This window comes from Anser cygnoides, chromosome 14 (assembly GCF_040182565.1).
Source record: "Anser cygnoides isolate HZ-2024a breed goose chromosome 14, Taihu_goose_T2T_genome, whole genome shotgun sequence".
Lineage (NCBI taxonomy): Eukaryota > Metazoa > Chordata > Aves > Anseriformes > Anatidae > Anser > Anser cygnoides.
The window spans coordinates 13,585,175-13,593,616 of NC_089886.1; the positions used below are offsets into that span (position 1 = coordinate 13,585,175).

The following is an 8,442-nucleotide window of genomic DNA, read 5'->3' on the forward strand; positions in this document are numbered from 1 at the left end:
ATGTTGAACCTTAAACCACTGAAGTCTATGGATCTACTTGTGTACTTAAAGTTAGGCACAGGCTTAAGTGCTCCCGTAAATCAGGGCCTTATAGCCCAATTTGGCATTCCTAATAAGGTCTGCAGATATAAATAGCAGCCTGTATTGACCCAAGGGTGTGTTTGCCTTGGTCACTGCTACATCCTGCAAGACAGATGCTGACAGAAGCCAAAATGTCCTCAGCAGATACGGGGCCCAAGCCCCTGTGAACAAACACGGGGTAAATCCAGAATATTTTGTAAGGGCAGAAGCGACCTTCCTCTGGCACGAACGCGCCTGGGTGCTGAATCCACACCACCAAGTGGGGGTGGTGTTTCGCCAGTGGTCTAATTAGCGATTCTAATTTGCCCTGACTTCCTTGTTAGGGGCAGGTCTGAGCTCAGGCTGGGGGTGCGGGTGGGGGCAGGCTCAGGCCGTGGCACTCAGGGTCCGCAGACAAAAGCTTTCACCCCCCCCCCATGAGCTCCTTCCCTGCGAGGTTCGCGCTGCCCATGGCTGTTCAGACACATCCTTGAGAGCGAGCCAGCAGCTCTCCTCTTGTCTCTTGTGATTACTGTCCTGCCGTTATCCTTGAGAGACGCCATCTGCTACCGCTCCATCACCCGTCATCTTCCCATCTCCCCAGAGCTCGCCACGGCCCTGCTGCCCCGCTCCCGGCACCTCGTTAGGATCAATCAGATCAGCGGCGGCTGACGTGCCGGCCCCGCACCACACCGGGCCCGCGGGCGCTGGGCTGGGGATTTGGAGGCAGGCCTGCTGCTGGCGGCGATGGGAGCTGGGACCCCCGCGCCTCGTCCCCTCCTCTCTGTGCCTCACACAGCTGCTGGGAGCACCAAGGGGTGCTGGGGCTGTGGGGTTTTAGGGTGCTGTCTGAGGCGATGGGGTGCCCCACAGCCACCTGAGAGGAGGTTGCGGCAGGGAGGGGGGCTGCCTGTTTTCTCAGGTGACAAGCGGCAGGACGTGAGGAAATGGCATCAACTTGCACCAGGGGAGGCCCAGAGCGGGCCTCAGGCAGAATTTGGTCCTGCAGAGGGTGGCGGAGTGCTGGAACAGGCTGCCCAGGGCAGCGGTGGGGTCCCCACCCCAGAGGTGTGTAAGGGACGTGTGGACGTGGTGCTTGGGGACACGGCTCAGTGGGGGCACACGGTCGGTCAGGGGTGGCTGGGCCTGGTGGGCCCAAAGGTCTCCTCCAGCCTAGATGATATATGGGGCCGTGCAGCCTGCAGCAGGTGTCAAGGCACGAGGACAAGATTGTTTTGGGGTCAGAAGGGAGGTGCGTTTATTCCGGAGCCCTTCAGGGTCCCCAGCAGCAGCAAGATGCATTGAGTCAGTGCAGCGACGCATGGTGCCTGGCACTGCTAGCCTCTGGCTTCTGACCAGCAGCAGGTGAGCCCCCAGACCCGTCATCCCACTGCAGGACACGAGCAGCTCCCACTGCAGTCGCAGAAGCCCCTCGTGCCCTCAGGCAGGGGGCTGCAGCCCTGGGAAGTTGCCGGAGAGCCGGGATTTACACTCCGTGTCATAGGCCCGACCAAAGCTCACGCCCGCCTCGTGGTGTAATTCACAGCTAAATGTACATTTAGATAAAAACTCCAGTAAAAACATCACATTTTATTAGGGGAGGGCGTGCGATAAATTTTTACCTCAACGCTTCCAGCAGTCAAAGATGAAACGCGCCTTCAGGAAAATCACTGCCACCGCGATGGGCTTTCATCCTGCTCTATCAGGTGGCTCGTTGGTGTTGTTAAGGCACCTCATTAGAGCATTCAAATGATCTGCAAAGGCTAAAACTCGTCGTTCTGCCAGCTCTCCGGAGCTCTGCCCTGCGTCCAGCCATCCTCAGAGCCTGGTGAGAGGCTCATGCAGATGAGCATCCTTCTGAAAGCCCTATAAAAGTGATTTTCTGTCTGTTGATCAAAATTATTGTCTATGGGAAAATACACGGGTGCCTTCTCCAGAATTTATCACAGAGCTTCAGATGTGTTTGCACGCAGAGCCCACGAGGCTGTCTGCAGCGCTCTGGCAGAGGCATCGCGGGCTCTGAGTGCTCCTTCTGCTCCAGCTCCTGCTCTCCCGGCTCTCTCCCCACCGCGATGTTGGAAGAAGATTGCACGCTACAAACCAGCAATTTTTAATGATATCCAAGCGTATAACATCAGAAATCTTTAAATTGTTCCAAGGCCAGAAATAAAATCTGCATCTGAAGTCACAGAAGTATTTCAAAGCAGCGCTTTAGGGTTTACAAGTGCATTGGGGAGGACGATTTTTACAAGCTACGAGGCTCGCTGGGACTGAAGAAAGAGAAGCAGTGATGGGGACAGCTGGAGATGGATTTGTCCCCTCTGTAGAAGTGTTTTGGGGACATTGGGATGAGCTGAGCCACGGGTGCCAGCTGCTGTCCTCCCCGAACCCGCTCCCAGGAAAGCCTCCAATTCACTATTTCGTAAGAAGATTGGTTTTTCACAAATGAGCAGCTTTTTAAAATGTCTGAGTGTGTGTATATTTATAATCAGAGGCTTCTGAACTTTGCCAAGGTTGGGCATAAAATAAAGGTGTGCGGTTGCCTTGCTCGCACGCACACTGCATTCTTAAAATGGGTAATTCGCAGAAAATTACCCCGCTCCCTGCACAAGGAGGACTTGCAAAATTTGTGAAGTGTTCAATGTTTTTATGAAGTGTTTCTAACCCTCTTCTTTTTGTGCAGTAAAGCTTGGCAGGGGAGAGGCTCACCTGCTCATAAATCAGAAGGCAAATTAAAGATGTGCCATCTTCTTTCTACTCTCCCTACTTTTAACTCTTGCTTTTCAGATGCCTGGGGGTGGCGATGCTCCAGGAGGGGGGCAGCAGCCCCGGTGTGCCCCATCACCTCCACTGCACCCCGCGACAGGAGATGTCACTGTGCCCAGAGCTGAAGCACTGGCTGCTGGAGCCAGGGAGCACACAGCAAGGGCAGGATCGTGCCATGCGTGGCCTGCAGCCTCTATTTTTCCCCTGGTTTTTGCTCCCAGGCTGTGAGCAGCCTGGATCTGGCAGCCTTTGCCCTCCCAATGTGGTCTTGGGTTTTGCTACCCGCCGCAAAGCTCCATTAACCGGCGGTTTGATCTCGTGTTAACAAGGGGAAGGAGGCTGGAGAAGGAGCCGCAATTAAGGGAGGTGAAAGTTAAAACATCAAGGGAAGTTTTTAATTGAAGAGCAGCCCTGCAGGGAAACGCAAAGGAGAGTTTGGCAGTTTTGCGGACGGTGATAACGTCACACTTCTTGGAGAAAGGCGAGGAAAGAAAGAGAGCTGGGGTGGTCAGGAGCTTTGAAGAAGTAGGACGTGCACAAAAAGGAGAGGGAAGGGAGAAAGCGCAGCTGCGTGCTGCTGCTAGCTCTCCGTCACGCCTGCTCCCGTGATGGCCCTGGCCTTGTAGAGGAGCCGCTGTGCCCTGCTGGGTGCATGCAGCTCCCCAGGCTCCAGGAAAGTTTGCGCTATTTCTTTTAACTCAGTCTGTTAAAAACAAAATGCAGTTCTGTATTAACCATTGCACTCTCTGCGTCCTTATGGAAACAGTCCCCAGAGCTCCTTCCTTTGCAAACCAGGCCATTCGGTATTTTGCCATTGATGGATTTTGATGAGCTCAGATGGTGTTGGCAAGGTTTCACCCTGCACAGCCCCTGGCAGGCTCCTGGTGCCTGCTCTCTGCATCCAGGTTCCCTTTGCAGGAGACGTGCCCTTCGCAGAACGGGCTTTCCCATGAACTCGGACCTGTCCCAGGCTGTTCTCCCACTGAGCTATCAATGTGAAATTTCCTTTTTGAGGATATAGTCACCAGGGCTGAATGTTTGGTCCTGAGCACGCTGTCCCCATGCTCAGTCGCTTCCATACAGAGCATGGAGCTGGCACGGGCTCGCCAGCAGCACGAGGAGAAAAGCAGCAGGAGGAGTGCAAGGCTCAACGCCAGCTTACTTGGCCCCAGGAACACAAACCCTTCGGTGCGTGACTTCTGGTGCGTGGGTATCGCCTGTGCTGCCGTCGGAGAGCGCTGTGGCTGGGATCGTCCTGGAGGTCCTGAGATTCGCTGAGGTTTCAGCTCAGCCCCAAACTACTGAAGCATGAGCTGCTGTTCTCGTTGGAAAGATGCCTCTCTGGGGGGCACCTCTCAGCTCAGAGGTGGGAACCTTCGTGAGCGTTGCTGTGCTCTGACAGCGTAGCGCCCGGAGCTGGGCTCTCGGTGCTATCCCAGGGAATCAGCTTACAGGCAGGATTGTTCATCACAACGAGGCGTTTTCACAAGTCTGACCCCATAACAAGAACCACGAGTGGAGGAACGTGGAGAACACTGGGATGGCAGAAAGCTTTGGGCAGGCTGGGATCTAGACCAGATGCCAGAGGGGCCTTGCAGCAAGTCCCGTGTTTTCCCCTGGAGCCTTTCCTGTGTTCCACGCTCATCGAATCGAGGGAGGAGACCTCCACGTTTGGCCAAATCCAACCAGCCTGCTCCGTTCTCCAGTTCTGGCCAGCTTACAAGGTGCTTAGGAACAATCTGCAGCTCGGGAGCTATTAGCAGATTTTTTTTCAGTGAATTTGGAACAAGGAATGAATTTGAGAAACTTCAGCACTTCTTGGCTGATCCCAGGGAAGAAAAAAAAAAAGAGAGAGAGAACTCGGTGCCTGAACCGTCTGTGATGGGTTAATTACACCAGTGAAGGCTGATGGAAGACAGGAACAGCAATCAGAATCTCTGCCTTATCCCACCTATGCAGTTTTCTCAGATCCACTCACAATTGATGTGGTTGCCAATATCAGACCCTTTCCAGTGTAGGGTGACTCCGAGCCTAAACATCTTCTAATTTACTGCTCCGTCCAGCAGTACTGTGGATTTTTTCGATCCGTGCAAGATGTAATCAGGTGGGAAGTGAAGGACTTTTCTCATCCAAGGTCCTGTTTCTGCATTTGAGGTGACAGCCCTCTCTTGAGGACCCTAAACACTTCAAGATGGGACAGGGTTTTCGCTGTGTGAAACCAGCCCAGAAATAAAGATGTCATACAAAAGAAGAAAGCAAAATCTAAACCCCAGGAGCTGGTGGGAGAGAGAGCTGAGGCACAACGACCATGAGCTGAGAGCCTCGGCGACCTTTGGGGCTGGGGGACAGGAGCCCAGGAGGAGCATCTCTTGCCAGGGGTGAGTTTGCTGAACCAAACCTCCCCGCTGTCCCTTCCCCAGCACTCATTTTCCTCCCCGCTCAAAACTGCAGGTCCCAGAGGGAAGCCTCCTCCCCGGGGACTTCCCACCGCATCCTGCACGCCCCAGGGGGCTGCGCAGCACCCACTGCATGCGGCCTAAACCCCATCCAGAAGCTCACGGTGTTCCCTGCGCAGCAACCACAGTTCAAGCAGAGATGAAAACCCTGCTGGGATCAGCACACCTTTAATTAATGGCAATTCTGCAGAAAATCCTGTCCATTCAAAACGACCCTGTGAAGAATGGAGGCATGCTCTCTGGCTCTGGATTATTTAAATCACATGCACTGGGATTTATTGAGACATCCAGGCTGTGTTTTCTGAGCATTAGGAGCTCTTTCCATTACAAATCCACGGATTTTTATGCATTGGGTAATGGATTTTTGATGGAATTTTGAAACTGGAAAGAAGCCAGGGCCGGGGACTCCTCAGAACATCACAGCTGGCACCTAAAGAAGAAGAAAAGAAAAAAAATGGAGAGGGAAAAACTTAATGAAAATATATATTTGTATAAACAATCAATGAAGATCGCGTTCGCGTGTTAAACAACCACCTTGAAATTGGTCTGTCTCAAAGGACTGAGCAATTGCAGACTACCTTAGCATGAATGATTTATGACATTCATGAACTTGGCAACTGCATCAGTTTTCCTAAACCTGGCAGCAAACACCACCTGCATATTAAGTGAAGATTTATGATTTATAAAACTCACCTCATTATGCAGAGGAACATGAATTGTCTTATGTGTGCAGTCTATAACTCCCAGGACAGATGAAAAGGCAGCTATGACACAATTTATGTGCTCTCACTGCTGAAGTTTGTGGGGGAAAAATAGGCGGAATAACTAGGTCTTTGAGTTGGGTGTCTTCAAAGCTGCTCAACGGTGCGGTGGCCAAAATCGCCTGCTTGCTTGGAGGAAAAAAAAAAAAAGCTTTGCAAAGCTTAATGGTGGAGGTCATGTGAATAATCACTGCGCTGAAGGGTGCCCTCCCTCCCGAAAGCACAGGGGTAGGGGGCAGCGGAGGTGCCTCTGTGGAAAGAACGGGCTTGGTGTTGAGCTCAGCGCTTGCATCAATCCCCACCCTTCCCGCTGTCCTTTTTTGATCTTCCTCGCTGCGGGATGAGGGTTCCCAGTTACAAGGAGCAGCTCTGCCACGTCTGTTCGTGTGTCTGTTGTTAGGTGTGGGAGCCACGTCCCCGGGCGAGGACCGAAGCAGAAAATACACGAGCCGAGCATACGGCTGGGTTCTCTCATCTGGGGTGGGGAGCATTGGAAAGACTTGGAAACGAGCCGGGCTGAGGGGCTGGGAATGAGTAACAGGGTGCGAGGAGCGCACTCCTGATCTACCGTGAGCTTGAGTGAATGGGGTTTGTGTCCCTGTCACCACCCCAGCGTGGGGGGACGCCTCCAGCAGGGCTCCTGTGCCCCAGGCAGGGGTGGCAGTGCTGTCCCCAGGCCCCTGGACTCCTGCCCATGGCATGTCCCCCCTGTCCCCTGCAACACAGCGGGGCCGCCTCATGCAGATACATTTAAGCCAGCCCCTGCGTCCCCGCTGGCTCCAACTCCTTTTGAACGAAGGGATGTGACTGAGGAAGGCCGGCCCCGGAGCCGTGCTGTGTGTTGCTAATTACACCCGAGGGCTCTGGCTTCTCTGGGAGGGGAAACACATGTGCTTTGGGTTCATAATTGGTGCAAGGCTACTTAAAACAATTTAAGCTGCCCCCATGCCCAGCTGGGTTGCTTCTGCTCACCCTGTGCTGCCGCTGTCCGTGCAGGGAACTGGCTGGGGAGCTGAGCTGGACAAGGCAGCCCGGCGAAACGCAAAGGGGCAGGGAGCCCTCCTGCCACGCAGGCCTCCGTGTGGCCCCGCAGCCTGCCAGCACTGGCAAGCAGGTGGCTGTGGGGCTGGCACCGAGCCCTGAGGGTTACAAAGCCCGCAGGCAGCGTGGCTGTGACGAGGCTGGAGTGGTGGCAAGCTGCCGGGCGCTGCTGCAGCGGGGCTGTGGCACTCTCCCAGCTCGCTGTCCCTCGCCCTCGATGTCAGGGTGGGGACTTCTCCCCAGCGGCTCCTCCGGCCCTTTATAAACTCCTGTTAAGGAAAGCATCTCCACCGCCTGTTCGGAGAGCACCAGCTCTAGGGACAGCCCGGCTGGCAGCGGTGCCTCGGGGTTTCCTGGGATGGAGGCACCTGGGGGTTTGCTGCCAGGAGGGGGCTGCAATGGGGCCGTCCCCATCGGGGTGCCAGGGAGGAGAGCTCCTGCCCCCAGGTGAGCAGGGCTGGGGGAACTCCCTGAGATGGAGGTCTCAGAAATATCCTCCTTGGGAACAAAGGGGTTGGGGGGCAGTGGGGAGGTCGGGCTGGGCGAGGCAGGCGAGGGGATGAGGCTGGAGGCTGCCTGGGTTCGTCCTTGTTCTGCTGCTTGGCGTGGGGGACACAATTCACTGTTTATTTTCTGCAGTAAAAACCTGCACTGGAGCTCCTCGAGATATATGTTGGTGCTACTGGAAAGGAGGGAGCCAGGAACGTGAACGGCTTTTTTTTATTTTTTTCCCCTCGCTGTCTTATTGCCAAGGCAGCAGAGAAGGAGTGAATTCTGTCGAAGCCCAAATCGGGATTTTTTCTCCTCCAACCGTTACCCGTTTGTTTCACGCCTCTCACGGGTCTGACTTCAAAACGAAATTGTCGTAATTGTGCGCACAAATTGCAGGCTGCACCTGGCCTGGCTGCTCCAGGCGGAGGGTCCCTGTGCCCCCGCCCTGCGCTCGGCCGGCACAAGGCAAGCTGTGAGTGCACGCGGCTGCGCCAGGCCCGGAGCGTTGCAGTTTACGAAGGAGAGGACTTCGCAAGTACAAAATACTTTGTATTTATGAGCTAACACAAGAAACAGTGAGCGCGTATCGGTGGAGCGATCTGTGTTGTTTCCAGAATAAAGAACTGCTTTCTTGAGGCAAGGCGCCGCCCCGGGATTGTGCCGGCTGGGAGCTTTGTGTCCCGCAGGTCGCACCAGGAGCGGGAAGCGATGGGTACGAGCAGGGTAAACTAGGGTGGCTGAGGGGCGGCGTGAGGACCCCGCCCGGAGGGGAGCAGCGTGCTGGGCGGCGGCGGAACGGCTGGTGGCGGTGCCTCGCGGGGGCCCGGAGGGGGAGCAGAGAGCACCGCGGCGGCTCGACGAACAGC

At 55.0% G+C, this 8,442-nt stretch overlaps 1 long non-coding RNA gene across 1 annotated transcript; it reads right to left on the reverse strand.

Moving 5' to 3' along the window:
* Positions 1 to 4,294: 4,294 nt before the first annotated feature.
* On the reverse strand, positions 4,295 to 7,331 carry LOC106034341 (uncharacterized). Its single transcript, XR_001205941.3, has 3 exons — positions 7,016 to 7,331; positions 5,976 to 6,172; positions 4,295 to 5,712 (listed from the first exon to the last, which is right to left on the reverse strand). It is a non-coding gene; the product is annotated as an uncharacterized lncRNA (long non-coding RNA).
* Between the last annotated feature and the right edge of the window lie 1,111 nt (positions 7,332 to 8,442).